Genomic DNA, 18,854 nt, shown 5'->3' on the forward strand with positions numbered 1-18,854 from the left:
TGAAATTTTGAACATTGATAGTGAATATGATGTAAATGACCATTTCTGCGGTACTCTGCAAAATTTTCATTTCAGGGGTGTTTTTGGGGGGTGGGGGGAGAAATCTTCAAATTGGAAAAAAGGGGGGAAATGATTTTTTTGAAATCTGGCGTTAGGTATATTTCAAAATAACTCACCAATTTACACCAGTGTACAAAATTTGAATCAAATTGGTTCTGTAGTTTTCTCTTGACACGAAGATTAGTGATTTCAAAAATTGGACATCCCAAAATTCTAACTTTGGGTATTCCAATCTATGTAGTTACATCGACTACATCGTTTTTTACCGTAGAAAGTTTATAAACATACTAGGTAAATTAAAGCTCTCGTTGATGCCAACAACAGGTTTTTCTAGCTTCAGGCTTTTCAAACGATGGATTTCATTTTTTTGATTTTGGCGATTATTTAAAAATTCAAAATTGGTTCCTTGAAAAAAAATGAAAATTTGATCAATATAAGGAAGAAAGCTAAAATTTGGTTTATGTCCTTTAATCACGTTTTTCTCAAAATCGCACCATGCTTTTTTTTCAAAATCGCGTTGTGCATTTTTTTCAAATTTGCGTTGTGCTTTCTTTTCGAAATCGCGTTTTTATTTTGGAAATTGTGTTTAGCTTCTTTTTCAAAATTGTGTTGCGTGTGCTTTTTTCAAAATTGCGTTGTGTTTTTTTTCAAAACTGCGTTGTGCTGTCGTTTTAAAATCGCGATGTGCCTTTTTCAAAATCGTGTTGTGCTTTGTTACAAAATTGCGTTGTGCTTTTTTTCAAAATGGCGCTGTGCTTTTTTTTCAAAATCACATTGTTTTTTTCGAAATTGCGTTATGTGCTTTTTTCTAAAACTGTGTTGTGCTTTTTTTTTCAAAATCGCGCATTATGCTTTTTTTCAAAATTTGTGTTGTACTTTTTTTTAAAATCGTGTTGTGCTTCTTTTTCAAAATTGCGTTTTCATTTTCGGAATTGTGTTGTGTGTCCTTTTTTTTGAAATCGTGTTTTGCTTTTTTTCTAATCGTGTTGTGCTAATTTTTTCAAAATCGCGTTGTGCTCATTTTTTTGAAACTGCGTTTTTCATTTTCAAAATTGCTTTGTTTTTTTTGAAATTGTGTTGTGTGTGCTTTTTTTAAAAATCGTATTGCACTTTTTTTCAAAATCGCGTTGTGCTTTTTTTCAAAATTATGTTGTATTTTTTTTCAAAGTTGTTTTATTTGAATTTTAAAATCGCATTGTGCTTTCAGAATCAAAATCGTGTTCTGCTTTTGAAATCCAAATTGCATTTTTTCAAAATCCCGTTGTGCTTTTTTTCAAAGTTGGTTTTTTAAAATCACGTTGTGCTTTCAAAATTAAAATTGTGTTCTGCTTTTGAAATCCAAATTGTGCTTTTTCCAAAACCGCGTTGTGCTTTTTTTTCAAATTCGCGTTGTGCTTTTTTTCAAAGTTGGTTTTTTAAAATCACGTTGTGCTTTCAAAATCAAAATTGTGTTCTGCTTTTGAAATCCAAATTGATGTGCTTTTTCCAAAACCGCGTTGTGCTTTTTTTTCAAATTTGCATTGTGTTTTTTTTCAAAATCATGTTATGCTTTTTTTCAAAGTTGTGTTTTTTTTTTTAAATCGCATTGTGCTTTCAAAATCAAAATTGTGAACTGCTTTCGAAAACCAAACTTGTGTTGTTCTTTTTTTTAAAATTGGGTTGTATGCTGTACTTTTGTAACGAAGTATGTGCAGGTTATGCACACTGTTACAGCTGCGCTGTCTAATTTTTTAATGGTCTTTCGATTTTTCTTCATGTGGTTTGAGAATTTTCCTACCCATTGGAACCTTGCCTTGTAAGTAGGACTTATAACGATTTTTGAAAACTGAGATGGTATAGTACATTGATGGAGTAAATGTGCTACCGAGAAAATTTTACGGGTATTGAATCGCGTAAACGAACACTACAATTTTCACATGTGTAGAACTCAAATTTCAAATTGTATTTAAAATGAGAACTGAATAAGCTTTAAGATTAATGAATTTCCCGTCTTGAACTTAAGTTTTGTGTCGTATGTACTCGTAGTTTCCCAAAGTCTTGAATTTCAGATAAAACCGGCAATAAAAGTCTTGTCACTCGTATAGAGATTGGTCTCCTACTTTCAGAGCGAAGTATTCGTAATTTTACTCTTTCAAAACTCAAAATGAGCCACCATATTTACGCTTATATGTACGTATGTACAAACGGATTGAATTGTTTTTTCGTCTTACATAGAAATGTCAGAAGTTGCGACTGAAACATTGCTCAAACTAAATCGCATTCATAAGCTTTACAGTGCATAGTTGGTTGCCGATTTTCTTCTTCAAAAATTAATCATCTTTCCTTTCGTTGATCGAGTCAAAATTGTTGGTAGTTTTCGACCATATTTCTTCACAATGTCAAGTAGATATCTACTTCCTCATAAGTATTCAAATTACTGAATATTCGCGCTGATAACGAAAATAACATCTCAATATACGCATAGTTTTGAAATATCAAACTCTCTAACGTAACCGTAGGTACTTACATTATTGTTTGGATGCCAATTGTTATATTCGCTTAGAAAATGTTCGGCAAGGTATTCGTCTCCCTCTCCACTCTACACTCCATCCGTATAGATAAAGCGAGTAGAGGTAATACGCGGATACCTGTTCAACCGTATAAGTTAGGCTATTATTACTAGACGAGATAAAAGAAAACCTCGATACTCGATACTGTTTTCTTTGAAGTTTAATTTGAAAAAACAAGTAGTCTAAAAACTCGGCACGGGAGTTCGTTCGCTTGTTATTTTCATTTCGAGACGTTATTCTCGCGAGAGTAGGTAAAAATGATGGAGTGCGCGAGAGGTTATAAAAGTACAATGAACGTTGTTTTTTGATACGAGTAAGCTCGTACGCGCGCGAGCTGAAAGATACCGGATGGCGTTTGTTTTTTTCAAACAATTCTAATGTCGATGTCGGTGTCTTGAAAAATATTCCGAAGGTATCGGAATATATGCATTTTAGCTACCGTATACCGATGTTTGTTAAACCAAATAAAAAGAAAAATCGTTGAGTCGATTGTGTTGTTATACTACATAGAACGATGTTTATTTTTTTTTCTTTCCCTCTTTAAACAACTTCGTTTATTGACATTACTCGACTTTAGCCTAATAAGGTCGTAATAAAGTAAAAGTTTCCATGCCCTGGACAATCACTATACTGTTTAGAATTTTCAAATTCTTATCAATACGAGTACATTTATTTGTTTTTCTAGCTGCAACTTGCGATTCCAAAGGGGGGAAAATACTGTAATGAGATATGTGTGGGTAGGCATACGTAGGTATTTTACTCGTATATAGCATTTTGTTTATGTTGGTGTGTAGGAGGAAGATTTTCTTTGATGATAGTTTGAAGTGCACTTCAAAATACGAAATGGAAAATTTTGGAATTTTTTCAGGTAAGATGCACGGGGGAAGTCAGAACGTTTTTTCACAATTTCAACTTTGATCAGCTGTTACTCTCGTACTAATGAACCAATATGGCTGAAATTTGGTATGCAGGTTCCCATAAGGGTTCTTAACCTATGGTAAAAATTTCAGCGCGATTGTCACAGTAGTTTTTGCACAATCGAATAAAATGTAACTTGTTTTGACTTACCCCGCTTTGGGGTAAGTCAGAAAATCTACAAAATTAATTCGTGATTTTAGGATTCGACCCTGATCGATGCGCAATATGTCGAATAATATGTTTTCGAGGTCGTAAAATCCGAATCTGGAGTTATTTTTTTTGTAGGAGTGGGGGGTGAGGCGTGGGAGAGGGAAAATTTCAAAATTTTCCCACATTATCGTGTGATATGTCGAGTAATATGTTTTCGAGGTCGTAGAATCCGAATCTGGAGTTATTTTTTTTGTAGGAGTGGGGGGTGAGGCGTGGGGAGAGAGAGTAAATTACAAATTTTCCTATATTAATGTGTAATATGTCGATTTATATGTTTTTGAGGTCGTATAATTCGAATCTGGGGTTATTTTTTTGCAGCGGTAGGAGGTGAGGCAGGGGGATAGGAGAAATTTCAAATTTTGCCTATAATATTGTGTAACATGTTGATTGATATGTGTTCAAGGTCGCAGAATTCAAATCTTGAGCTAGTTTTTAGGGTTGAGTGCTATTCCCAGTTGACCAAGTGCTAGCGGATTGCTAGCATTTTACTGACGTTTTGGGAAAGTGCTAGCATTTTTCTAGCTTTTTGTAGCTAGCATTAAATCTTTCGCAAAAAGCTAGCAATTTGCTAGCACTTTTTTTCTGGCAAATTATGTTCTAGCAATTCTTCAGCAATTCTCTCGCTTTTTTCAGCTAGCATTTGTATCTCACTAATTGTGCTTGCTTAATGCTAGCGTTTTACTAACGGATAATTGCTTGCTTTACTACACTAGCAATACGCTTGCATTTATCTGCTTACATTTATCTAGCAATCTAATGCTAGCAAAATGCGAGCAGATCTCTAGTCTCTCTCGTCTAGCTTTTACTTTGCATTCTAGCAATAGAAAAACGCTAGCTGATTGCCCTCACTTTTCAGCTAGCTTTCTGTATGGAATTAGATTCTAGCAAAATGCGAGCAAGTATGTGGCATTTTTTTCCTAGCATGTTTTTCACTGGCATTTCCTTCATAGCCTACTCATGCAAGTACAGAAAAACTTCAGTGAATCTCTTTCACCCATTTTTCAGAAAAATACTTCCATATCTTCATTTTTTAAATGGAATTTTTAAATATTTTTAACAGATACCTAAATACGTAATTTTTCGTTTCTCAATGATTTTTTTATTTTCATTTTTAAAAAAATTTCAAATTTGTTAATGCTTTTCATTTTAACAGGTAGGTATTTTTCCTTTCCATTTTGGCTACTTTTCAACTTTGAACAATAATTTTGAAGATTATTTTCATTTTTAAAAAAATTTCAAATTTGTTAATGCTTTTCATTTTAACAGGTAGGTATTTTTCCTTTCCATTTTGGCTACTTTTCAACTTGGAACAATAATTTTGAAGAATATTCCATTATTGAAAAATCATTCTTGTAATTATTTCATTTTTTATAATGTATAATTTGTTCATTAAAAATGTTGTTCAAATGTTTTTGAAATTTCTTATTTTTAGTTTGTTTGATATTTCATTTTTAAATTTTAAATTTTGGCAATTTTTTAATTTAAAAAAAAAAAAAAAAAAACTTTATTTTTCAATAAAGAGACTTCTAACCCAAGCGCTAGCTTAATGCTAGCAAATTACTAGCGTTGTTCTCTCTCATGGTATACTTTGCTACTCTTAGATAAAGTATGTAGTCAATCTGAATATAAGCTCAAGGTAGTATTTTGTATGATAGTAAGAAGAGTGCTACCACTCTACTTACCCTGGCACACCTCACTAGCGCTATGCTAGCGGTGAGCTAGCGTAGGAGGTCAGTTGCCTATTTTTGGATATTGGAGAACTACCTTGACCTTGACCTGATTGAAAACACCTCCTAGTATTTTTAAAAGTTAATTAGTAAAAATAATTTTCCTGATAATCAAACTTTTCCTGCGCTAGCAAAATGCTAGCCTCATGCTAGCAAATTTTACGCTAGCACGAATGGTGCCGGAATTTGAGACACTTTTTTTAAAAATGCTAGCAAATCAGTCGCGATTTAGTCGCATTTACTTAGTAGAATTGCAAGCAAAGTGTTAACAAAATGCTAGCTTTTCGCTAGCTTTATGCTAGCTATACCCTAGCTGTTTGTGCTCAATTCTGCTACGCTAATGCGACCTAATCACTACTGATTTGCTAGCATTTTTAAAAAAAGTGTCTCAAATTCGGGCACCATTCGTGCTAGCGTGAAATTTGCTAGCATTTGGTCAACTGGGTTCAAGTATGTTTGGGGAGAGGGGGGTTGTGGCCTACTGTGCCCCGTGCAAGTTGGAACAGTAATGAAATGAGCTAACTAATGATTATTTGAAATAACTTCCGCTCAAATACACGGATGTGTATGAAAATGGCGATTTGTCGAAATCTCCCCCTCCTACCCATTATGGCACTTTGGCTGTCATTGTGGTAACTTCAGAAAAACAATTCATCTGACAATTTGTTGTAGAGTACAAAAATGTATTTGTAAAAAATTGAAAAACTCATGTTAGGAGAAAAAATAATCATCTTCGGAGAAAACAAAACAAAAAATCCCCAAAACATAGTAACACCACTCCAAAATACACATCTGACATCATCCTGCAGAAAAGAACACATGATATTGCCTGATTGTATAGCATTTTTTTTTTCAAAACATGTTCTGAATTCTGATTTTACATAAAAAACTGTCAACTTTGAACATCAGTGGTATAAGAAAACATTGAGATAAATAAAAACCAAATTTGGAATTTTTTACAAGAAAAATTTGAAATCCCCCACCCATATGAACCTACGACTCACCTTCCACCTTCACCACAAAAAATGACTCCGGATTCAAATTCTAGGACCTCGAAAACATATTATTTGACATTACACAATAATGTAGGAAAATTTTGAAATAATCCCTCTCCCATGCCTCACCCCCCACTCCTACCAAAAAAACAACTATAAATTCGGATTCTACGACCTTGAAAACATATTATTCGACATATTACACAATAATTTTGTGAAAAATTTGAAATGTTCTTCTCCCCACGCCTCACCCCCCACTCCTACAAAAAAAATAACTCCAGATTCGGATTCTACGACCTCGAAAACATATCAATCGACATATTACACAATAATGTAGGAAAAATTTGGAATTGCCCCCTCCCCACGCCTCCCCCCCCAATCCTACAAAAAAAATAACTCCAGATTCGGATTCTACGACCTCGAAAACATATCATTCTACGTATTATACATCGATGAAGTCAAATCCTAATTATCAATGTTCACTTTTCTGACTTACCCCATAGCACTAATTTAGGGGGTAAGTCAGAAAAAGCGATATAAATAATGAATAATTTAAAATTTAAAAAAATTGAATACTTGGGGTTTTACATTATTGTTTTAGGAATACTTTCACTTATAATATCACTTTTACTGATCATTTCTTCTGAGGTAAAAAGCAGTTTGAAAAACACTGGTTACAATTTGAAATCAAATTCAAAATAGCAACTAAAAAAGAACCAATCAAAAGCCTGTAAAATGAAACTGGGTCGCGAAATTTTTTATGCTGTGATGAAGTAGGGGTAGTACCCTCAAGTTACCCCTGGGTAGCGCTTCGGCAGATATAAGCCTCTAAGAGCTAGAGCAGTTTTTCTGACTTACCCCGAATTCGGACTTCCCCCGGTGCACCTTACTTATATTGAATTAATAGCCTGAGTGGTATTTGTATTCATTCTTACTTGTGATTATTTTGCGTGGGGATAGAAAATTCTCAGTTTCCGAGTACAAAATTAAAATCCATGTTGACATTTGAAATCAGCACCTCAAAAACCCCAGAAAACGATATGTCATACGGAATTATCAGTTTATATTCACGTTCGAGATCAAATTGAGGTGTCTGTGGGGGGGGGGCTGAAAGGGTCGGTTCAAAAAACTGAGATGGTATTTGGACTCGTCAGCATCCCCAAATATCGAACAAACGATATATGTTACACGATATTCAGCATTTATTATTTCCAGCTCCAGTCAAAATCTTAGGAATGAAATTTTTAGTAAATTTTTGAAAATCAATTTGGGCAAAAAATTAAAAAAAAATCAAAATTCCACCACATTACCCAGAGAACTGAAATTTGATATATACTCCGTGTACGACTCTTCACCCCTCACCAAAGTTCTGGAGCCTCCAGCAGAAGACAAAATTTCAACAAAATTTCATCCGGAGAAGTTAGAAAACTATAAAATGTTCTATATATGTACGACAATTTCAACATGCTGAATTGACGATAGGAGGTGGTTTAAAATCGTCCTGGAGCCTACGAACGTGTTTTGGAAATTCCAGATTTTAAAAAAGTGCCAAAAAATACTGTGTTAAGATCAATTTTATTCACGGTTACGTAATATCACTATCGGTCGAATACCTAGGGGGAGGAGGATTAAGACCCATAACAGGGAAGAGGGAGATGCTCACTGGAACAGTAGCGCCGAGCTCGGACTTCTATTGTTTTAGAACATCAGAATGCTGAACATAAGAAGAAAAATCGTACCAACAATAAATTAAATTCACCACGTCGTCAGTAGACGATTATTTACGGCAAACAGGTTATGCAATTTTATCAACATCGATTTTATACTCGTATCAGACTACAAAATCAAACTGCATTCAACTGCCCAATTGTACTTTTAATGTTGAGATTCATTTTTTTTTTTTTTTTTTTTTTGAAAAAGATAGTTTTTGGTTTGATAACGTTTTATAGGCATAGATTGTTTCACAAAATGTGTACATTTGCCATACTACGAGTATAAACATATGGTCCAATAAATCGTGAAGTCGACAAAACCTATACTTACACGTGTGTCGTTAGGGTTACTGTATCACCACGAGTAAAGGATGAAAATTATGACTAAAACATCTGTAGGTACACGTATACTTACTACATTTACATCGCAACTGTAGTATAATTAATACCATCTTATCCTTTCATTTAGCCATACTTGATCATAATTACACGAGTAGAAGAGAAACTTGCATAAAACTTCTCACGTAAATAAATAAACAGCCTATTTTTCCCTGCTCATTTTTAATCCCCCAACTAACAATTTGGTATTAAAGTAGCACAATTAAACTCAGTCCTACAAAATCATCGGAATCCGTTGTTACTGGTATAGTTCCATTTTCCATAACATATCGATGCAGAATTGCATTTTTAAAACACCCAGTATTTAATCACGCTCATATGCACATGAAAATGGTAAAAACCTTTCGTATAGTTAGCAATAACAATGATAGATTACACTATCATACCCATAAAATACTTACCGATGATGATTTTTAATTAAAATACGAAAATTGCCAATGAAAAATTATGTTCACGCCTGGCTGCGTGTATATTTTCAATTACGTTGTATAAAATTAATATTTTCACAGCATAATAAAATTTCAATACAATTGCACGTAAACGGAAATATTTGCGTATTTTCAAATATTATTAATTGATAAAGCACCTGCCAACGTACTCCTATACATATATACGCTCATGGTAACTTTAATACCAGTGAGGGTCCTTTTTTCCATGTACAGTTATGGTTACGACGTATTTACGTATATAGACGTTCCGTTAATGCGGTATACCGATAAAAATTACTTTTTTATGCGTTTTTTTTCACATTCTCTGTGAAACCAAACCGCTCTGTCATTGGTTTCTCAAGAGTAAACGTTTATACTCATAAATCTATCCTCTCGTTTCATTTTCGACAGCGGTATACACACTGCAGTGCAGTTCAAACGATCAAAAAACCTTTTAAAAATTTCAACGTGAAATGTTCAACTTTGGCTGTGCTAAATGTGAAGGAAAATTTTAAAAGTTTCAGTTGTGTTGCTGTATATGTCAACTTCGTTGTCAACTATATTTATCTCAAATATATTCGTTAGTTATTATTCTATTAGGTGGGTATTAAAGCAACAAAAATTCAATGTAAGAATAAATAATGTACTTATCCGTAGATTATCAATTCAAGAATTTGAAAGCTAGAAAAAGTTTCCAAATTTAGAATCTCTTTTAAATATTTTTTAAAAGAAATTTTGATCGTTTTTTTTTCATTATTAGGTAGGTATGCTATCTAAATATGTACCTATTACAATCATATCGTGAAGCAACAACATTAAAATTACCTATCTGATATGAAACTGAAAATAATTTAACGCACGAAAAATACATCAACTAATCAGAATACCCATTTGAAGAACGATAATTTTATTGCAGAATATTTTTCCATTACATTCAGAGAAATAAACTTCTAAAATTTTTCTTTGCTCCCTCTTGAGCTTTCATTTATTTAATTCAATAATGAGTAAAATTTACATTAATTCCTCCTTTTTTCATAGGTACCAAATTTATCGTGAACAAATGCATGGATAGATGAGTTCAAAATTTAAAAAATTTTTGCTGCATGTTCATAGCTCTCAATCTCTTATTATATCGTGCTTTATAAGAATCTTTGTTTAAATCGGTACTCATTCATTGATTTATTCGCTCTTTCTATCAAGTGTTTGGTATAAAAAAAAATATATAAAGGGTATACCTAAGTAAAGTAAGTAGATACCACGAATAAGAATTATTATAGGTAGACTAAGTTCATTTAGGTATATGAATTTAGGTTACCTATATATTATAATAATTGAAACCTGGGTACTCACCCTGGTCGAAATTGATTTTAACGAGATTGGAAATTCAACGTAGCCTACAAGCGTATGCGATTGGAATTTCGTAGCCCTCATTCCATCTGATAAGCTGCACAAATCAAACATAGTTATGAGTTAGATGGATTCCAAGCATACGAAGACATGTTTGAATTGCATGTAAGAGAGCAAAGAAAGAATTGAAAAAATAGGTACACTTTCTTGTTTCAGAAACGCAGTATAAGAAAGGTAAGTAGGTATAGGTAGTAGGTACTAGGTACTGTTAACGGGATATCCTCTCAAGTGAACAGCAGGTTCCAAAACTTTTGTAATGGAAATTAAAATCAAATTTTCAACAGCTCAATATCAATTTTCACATTTCTAGTGTGTTTTTAAAAATTTTTTGATGCTAATCAACATTCCCAAGAAAGGTTGAGATTGTCAGAACATTACCAGTTGAAATTTGTTTCCAGAGGATTAAGTATTTTAATTGTTTTTTGGAAACCTGTAGAATTCAGAAATCTGCTAGAAGTTCAAGAATCACTCATAAGTATCACCAATCTATTTTAGAAGACCGAATGCCTGCAACTACCAACCAAGTTCTAGTTCTCAATGCCAACGAGTTTGTCAACGATGAATTTTTCAATTTTTTCAAAGATAATCCCTGGAGAAAATTTTGAGTTCAAACCGGTAGAAACGGAATTTGAAAATGTTTGCCTGAAGTTCTTGAAAAAGTTCCGAAGATGAACTGGTACTTCAATTCATGTACTGAATTTCATTTTGACTCATTTTATGGTAATCTTTCTGCAATTAGAAAATCCAAAAATTGTCTCAAAGGTACAGAATGGCTCAAAGTCACCACCAATTGATTCAGAAGATCAAAAATAGGACACATACACAATTTTAGTTTTCTAACTCAATTTGACAACATTTTTATTTTTTCTTGAAAAATGAGCCCGGTTTTGAGGTTTTTAGATTTCAAAAATTCACCAAAAATTTAAAAATGAAATTCAGTTCCTAGTTTCTAAAATACTGCATTTTTATGCTCTTTTTTCAAGAGATATGAGTAAAGATGAAAATTACCTCAAATGAACTTTTAAATTATTTTTATGTTCAAATTTGGAAAATTTGAAGCTTATTAAGGAAACTTTGTAATTGAAGCTGACACGTAGAATTTATTACCACGTTTTTTTGCGACATTGTAGTACAATTTTTTTTAGCTTCTATCTCCAGCTTGTCAAATAAAAACTTTTGAAAAAAGTTTCATGTCATCAAATAAGTATAGACAACTGATTCTTTTTCAAACTTTAGTGATACTTTTTTTGTTTACTGTGGGGTAAAAACTCCTTCAAACTTTTTTCCTTCACCACCTCGTCGTAACAAAAATTTTAAATGCCAGTACAAGAGATGACATATTAAGCCTGCTCTGGCTCTGGCCTTTCATCTGTTTCATCACAATTTGAAATTATTTAATTAATTACTATTAAATTAAATTCAAAAGATTCTAAATACTCCTTGACTTTTAGTCAAAGTTTATATTCTTAGAAGCAAAAAACAATAGGGTCACTTAGCCATTATCTTATAAAATACCCGCACAACTGTCGTGTGATGAAAACGTATAAAAACATAGAAAAACAGCTATAAAGGAATCATCACAACGAATATTACTCAAGATCACCCTTTTCTCTTTGTTTTGTTTTCAAAAACAAAATTTACTAGGGTATCTTAGCATGGAAACAAATTCGTGGGGGAAAAAAAGAAGAAAAAAGAAAGTAACCTCAAGACGCAGTCAATTTCCAAAGCAATAAACACAAGAACAATACAATCCCTAAAATCTAAACAAATTTAAAAAAAAAAAAAAGATTTTTATCTTTTACAAAGCGTCTTTTATTCTGGTCGTTCCTCCGGTACGTACGTATTTTTTGCTCGCCATAAAAAAGAACTTTTATATCTCATTAAATTCTGCAAACGGTCCAACTTACGACTACCAAATAATTCAAGGTTTCAGAATAAAAGGTATCATGAAGACCGTAACGTAATATCGAACGTAATTTTTAAAACAGGTAATTTGTCGCCTGTTCGACAATAAAAAAAGGAAAAAAAATAGGGAAAAAAAAGAGTAGGTACCTACGAGGAAATTCTACTATAGAGTAAGGAACGGTAATTTGTCTGCAGTCGACTCAAACCTCTGCATGCAGCAAAGCAGTACACATATACAAAACTTATATACTCGTAACAATCGAAAGAAATATTCGAATCGGCCTAAACCTCTTCATGTGCTACACACCGTGACATATTTAACGTTTTCTTTCCCAGTATTTCATTTATTTTCCACAAATAAAAACTGTAAACTCTTTATTATATCATGGTGCGAGTGTAAGTATATTTTGGCATGGGCGCAATACCAACTCGAAGAAGTTTAAATTTTACCACCACTGTAATAAATTTGACGCAAGTTTCCAGTTCGTATTCCTCTCCATTCGTCCCGCTTTTTCTTTCGTCCTTCTTACATTTTGGATTACGTCCAAAAAAAATTCAGCTCAATGCCCTTCTTTACCATCCTCTAGGCTAAGTAAAATGTATAACTAAGTATTTGTCCAAAAATTTCTTCCCTCGTAAAGCTTTCACGTTTCACAAAAGATTCATAAAATTTTTTTACGATTTATTACTTTTTAATAAAGTGTCGGTAACTACGCGAAGTATCTGCAGCAGGTAATATCTTCATAGCGAGTAATCTTTTTTGTTTGTAGCTTTTAAACATGAAAATCAAGATGCTCGGTTTCAACTGTTCATTTGCATTAAAAATTCAAAATGAAACGTATCACGCAGTCGTATTAACGATTCCCATACGGTAAATAAGTATACACAGCGTACTACAGGGTGTTCTGGCACAAGGTAGCTCCTTTTAACTAATAAAATAGGCAACTCGTGCAATCTGCATGTATATGTACGTACGCAGTTTCGTCTAGTCAACAGAATACAGGAGGAATGACATGCTGATTTGAGAAGAAATTAATTTTTGTTGTACTTAGAATGTAAAGTGAACTGTCGTTTGTGCCAAACTACGGCAGAGAATTTCTCGTAGGTAATTAAAGAAACATGCATAATCATATTTTTATTCTGAACTAGGTAGATATACCTACCAAAGAAAACACTATTTTTATCTTCATTTTTCCCCACGCAATCATGTAGGGTCACGGGTGGTTAGTTGTCAATAATTGTTAGTTGTCAAATTGCGTTTTTAAAAGGATACATGAACGCTATCTCCACGAAACCTTCATAATAACTTCATGCTATACCTACTAATGTTCCAACATGCAAAATTGGCTACATAGCTTTTTATTTGGGGATACAGTTTAGAAAAAAGTGATTTTACAGGTGCGAAGTTACACATGTTAAATTAGAACTTTTCGTTTTTAAACATCAAAAATTTGTCAAAAGTAAATAAATTATACATCAATTTAAACGAAATTTTATCACGGATTCAGTAATCACATGTTCAATTACAAAAAATTTTGAAATGAATAAAATTTTTTGGTACAAAGATGTAAAACGAGAAGTTGTTAGTTTGTCAAAAAAGAGAATATTGTTAGTTGTCAATGAGATAGTTTACCAAAATATGCATCAAAGTGGAAAAATATTTTTAGAAAATTATCTATTGCATTATTGAATCATTTTTTTTCTACCTTTGATTCTATAAAACGAATAAAAAGTTGAATTGATCGATTTACCTACGCAAAAAAAAATACAAAGAATGACCAGTCAATTTTTAAGTCGTTTATGGATATTTTTTCAAGTTTTTGGGTTTATCTAAAAGTTTAGTCCTTCTCACGTGTTATCTTTTTGAAAATTTTCGAAAATTGAATTGTAAGTTTTTTTTCATCAATAGTGAATGCGTGTTTGACAACTTACAACAGGGGTGGTTGTTAGTTGTCACAAAAAAGTATCTCACTAAATCCACCATTAACTATTCATCACATGAACCAAAATTCAATTTTAAAAAAAGAAAACACGCGCAAAGAATCAAGCTTTCAAATGAGCCCAAACCCGCAAAAAAATATTCATAAATGGCTTCAGAAACTTCAAAAAACATTTTTTTTTGACAACTAACCACCCGTGACCCTACGTAGAATATCACTAAAAAAATTGAAAAAATATTCAGAGTGACTATCTCATACAAAAGTAATTCTTTTCACCAGTAACGTAGGCAATCCATCTTAAGTATTGTGTTTATCTATGTATAATGCGATCCAACTTTTGAACACGTTTTTCTCTATTAATATTCTATTTTTCTGAGAAAATAAAAAGTTGTTCTGATTTATGAATGTCTTTCTACAGAAGGTCACTTCCTTTGCAGATTTTATAATGCCTATTTAATTAAATTCCCAGTGGAATTATTGGATCTGATCAAGTCAGAACATCCTATATGGACCCAATTTGATCAGAGTTTTGAACGGATTTAAATCTGTTCAGTCAGATCCAATGATTTCTCTTGTGGAAGCAACACCTTTTAAAAAACTAACCACATATGCACACTTTACAAAAGGAAATTTTACTTTGTTTTCCTTTATTTATTTATTTTTTTTTTTTTTTGTAAAAGATGCTTGGTTTTTCCTCAATTTTTTTTGTCATGAGAAAGAGTCACCTTTAGATGCTCTAGAATTTTTCAAATAAGTGTGAAATACTTCAAATGAAATCTCTTTTGAAACAATCTATTCAACATCCTCTTCTTCCTCCTTCATTCCAGCTCCATGACTTCCAAATTTATAAATTTGAATTCACAGAAAAAAAAATCGAAAACAACTTGAAATACTTTTTGGACATTTTGAAGTGGATTGTAGATTGTAGGTGAATTTTCGGAAATTCTGAACGAACTTACTATTAAGTCGAAAAATTATGTGGAATTTTAGTTATCTATCACTTCACAATAAATAAAATTGTTATCTATAGTTCATTTAGGATCATTTCAAGTCAGGACAAACTGTTTTTAACCGGAGGTATTCTGATTTGTCTCAAATTTTTTTCACACGTTCTTCTTGTTGGATTTGGATCGTTTGAGAACCAACTTCATAATATATCGCTTCCTTCCTCCTTAGATTTAGATAAGGGTCTCAATGTTTTCACTTTTCATGTAGTTCCAATTTTTGTTGTTTCAGTATAACTTCGGAACTTCATAATCATAACATTGAGTTTAACTACATATGTAATTTGGACAAATCTGCTTCGCAGTTTTGAAGAGTTGAAAAGATTTTTAAAATCATCCTATGGGTAAAAATTTTTAAAAACACGAACTGTTTTTTTTTTGTAAAAACTTAAAATTAAAAATTTGAAAAAAAATCCGTACGTAATTTCAAATTTCAACTTACTTTTTTGATATAAATTTCCTATAGGTCGTTAGCTCCACAATTAACCCACCTTAATTTCTAAAAAATTTTAACACTTATATTTTTGACTAATGGTTTGTTGAGTTTTTGGAGGCATTTATTTCAAATTTTATTGTGGTAAAATAAGTATTGCTTGATAACATTCCCTATTTTGCTGTATAAGATAAACTCTTCATAGACAATGAAAGTGGAGGTGGGGAAAAATTATGAGCTTATCGAGATGATTTATTCTACCTCTCGATAACTTATATTTGTATGGTGTTTGAAGATAGACGTAATTTTGGAAGTGTTCATTCATTATATTTTTTATTTGATGATTTTTGATGTGTGTTTGAAGTATTAAAAACATTATGATTTGAATCGAGATTATTGATTTTGAATTCGGAGTTCGTGAATATAATCATTTTTAAAAGTGCTCATCTGGCTAATTATGGAAGCCTAAACAACTGCACCAAGGGTGCTGGTGAAGGCATGGCTCTGCCATGACCTGAGTAGGTGAGCAACAAAATCTCCCTTTAGATATATGTGTACAATAATTAAATGGCTTTGATGTAAATAATTGTACAATATCATACAGTAGAATATGACTTCTACTAGCATTTATTAGCTTTTTATAATGATATGATTCCATTATGAATCGAGTTTGTTTTATTCTAAATTGATGATATGTATATCTCGAAGAATGAGATTCCTTTCTAGATTCATTTTCCAAATACCATAATGATTGGTTTAATAGTTTATCTGTTTTTCCTTTTGAGTTTGATCTTTTGATTTTTTGAACCTAAATTTATTCAGACTCCTTTGGCTTTTCGACCAAATTATTCTTAGGAGAAGGATTTTTAGTTTTCTTATCATCGAGAATGAATTTTGAAATTATCTGAAAAGCTTATGTGGTGTGTTAGGGTTTTATATCTATTTCCTACCCAAATGATCCTACCTACCTGTCTTCTACATATTACTCTCCTTTAAAACATATTTCCTTACTTATTTATTTCCGATACTAATTCCTATACATATGAAGCTGTCAACCTCGTTTCCCAAAAATATACCTAGTCTATATTCTCTTGTAACACACCACATTATCTACTTTTTAGTGTGCGTAGCACACTATTGGTTTCGCTTTGAGAAATGAAATTTCATTATACATGAATGTTCTCTTAAACTATCCAACCGTTTTTTGTACCTATTGGACACCATTTGAGAATCATTAAGGCGGAGGGAATAGATTATTTTTCATTCAATTCACTTTTTATGATATAAAAATTACTTTAAAATGAGTAATTTTTACACAACTTGGTTAATGTAATTTTTATTATCATGCTTTAGTAAAAATTATTAAAACAAAATGATTTTTACTAATGTTATAGCAAAATTTATTAAAATGATGAATTTTACTATAAGATTACAGTAAAAATTATTATTGTAACTGAACAGTTGAAAATTGCTGATTTTCAAAACAAATTTTATCGTAGGTACTTATATTATGTATTTTTGTATGGGATCTGGTTATTGTGCTAAATATGTGGTCAACATTTTTTGTAAAAATTACCGATATTTTTTTCGTGTTATTTAGAGGCAAAATGCGAATTCTTAACATATTTTATATGATTTAATAATTTTAGAATCAAAGGCAAATTCTGAAAATTGGTTTGAAATTTTATAAATTTGAAGACAATGGAAATTCTAAAAAAAATATGAAAATTTGACATTTAGAGACACTGAGAATTCCAAAAATTGATTAAAAGTTCTATAAGTTGTAGATAATGTGAACTTGAAAATGATATGAATAATTGAAGAGCTCTATTTCAAAGTGGGTTAAGTCATTTTTTCCTCCAAAAATAAAGTTTTTGATACTGAAATTTGTTCTGTTTCCAAAGGTCGGTGCACCTTTCCTTTCTTTGGACATAGAACAATCACTTGTAGAAAAATTTACTTTGAAAAATCCATCCCACTTTGGAATAGAGTTCTTCAATTATTGTATGTAATATCTTATGAAGATAATGAGAATTCTGAAAAATTAGAGGCATGCAATACTTAGCTATGTAATAGCGGTTATAGCTGTAGAAAAGGCAGCTAGCTACGCACACTTTGCAGCTAAGCTTTGCTTAGCTGTCTAGTTCAATTTTAGCTTTCTATAGGGTGTCTGGAGAGTGGTAGTACAAACTTCAGTGATTTGGATCTATGTATAACTGGGTAAGTGGGTACGAGTACAAATAAAGGTAAGATAAACAAGTTGCCTATCTTAAGAATTGAAGGGGCAAAATAAGTTTTCAAAATCCAAGATCCAAAATCCAATTTTGACCATGAAGGTCGGTAGTATGTGCATTGAAAGATGAACAAAATGACCTTGGTTAACTTGCAAATTGAGGGGGCTACAAATGATTTTTAATTTCAAAAAATCGCGATTAAAACAATAAATGCGGAAATGAATACTACATCAAAAAATAAACAAAAATTTTGTTACGATCATTTTTTTTTCTTACTCTAAAATTTAAAAAGTTTTTGAAGCTCAAAAATTTTCCATTTGCTAAAAATTTTATTAAATTTACGATTTTCGAGCTTCAAAAATTTTTTATTTTAGAGTACCTAAGAAAAAAATGAATACAACACAATTTTTGCATTAGGAATTGCGAGTACATCTCTTCTCCAATTTTACACTTTTGAAACAAAAATTGTCCATTCCGATTAAGCGCGTAATTCATTAATTTCTTCATTCTTCCTCAAATACTCAAATGTTGAATTCTTTTAGAAAGACGAGTTTTTGTCACCAATGCTACATATGTACTATTAGTTTTGAGAAATTGAAACGAACATAGAAATGAATTCTAAAGTGGTTAAAATTGAAATACAGAACAAAAATGTCAACTTCTATTCAACTGCATCTGAAATTCAATACATATTCACTGATACCTACCTAAATATTCCTTCCATATTTAATTTTGAAGCTAATTAGTTACGTCTGCATCAACAACATATTTCACGTGAAGAATGTATCTACCTACCATCTACCATGCATGTTTACCTACATTTCTTACGAACTGTTAATTCAAATATTTTACCAACAAATTTACCTACGAGTGAGCATAGAAATAGATGAATGAAAACCATTCGGAGTAATATGTTTCATTAAATGACGTTTC

The 18,854-nt window shown here is 31.9% G+C and overlaps 1 protein-coding gene across 4 annotated transcripts in view; it reads right to left on the reverse strand.

The window, feature by feature from the left end:
- The window catches only part of LOC135831426 (cyclic nucleotide-gated cation channel alpha-3), a 186,643-nt gene that overhangs the window by 149,721 nt on the left and 18,068 nt on the right, over positions 1-18,854 (reverse strand). Inside the window, exon 2 of one of the 4 annotated variants that reach the window (XM_065343903.1) lies at positions 10,349-10,442. The exons of the other annotated variants lie outside the window; for them this stretch is intronic. The gene's annotated coding sequence lies outside the window, so the exon portion shown is untranslated. The remainder of the gene's footprint in view (positions 1-10,348; positions 10,443-18,854) is intronic. 4 annotated transcript variants of the gene reach the window in all.

The sequence above is a fragment of the Planococcus citri genome, chromosome 1, assembly GCF_950023065.1.
Source record: "Planococcus citri chromosome 1, ihPlaCitr1.1, whole genome shotgun sequence".
NCBI lineage: Eukaryota > Metazoa > Arthropoda > Insecta > Hemiptera > Pseudococcidae > Planococcus > Planococcus citri.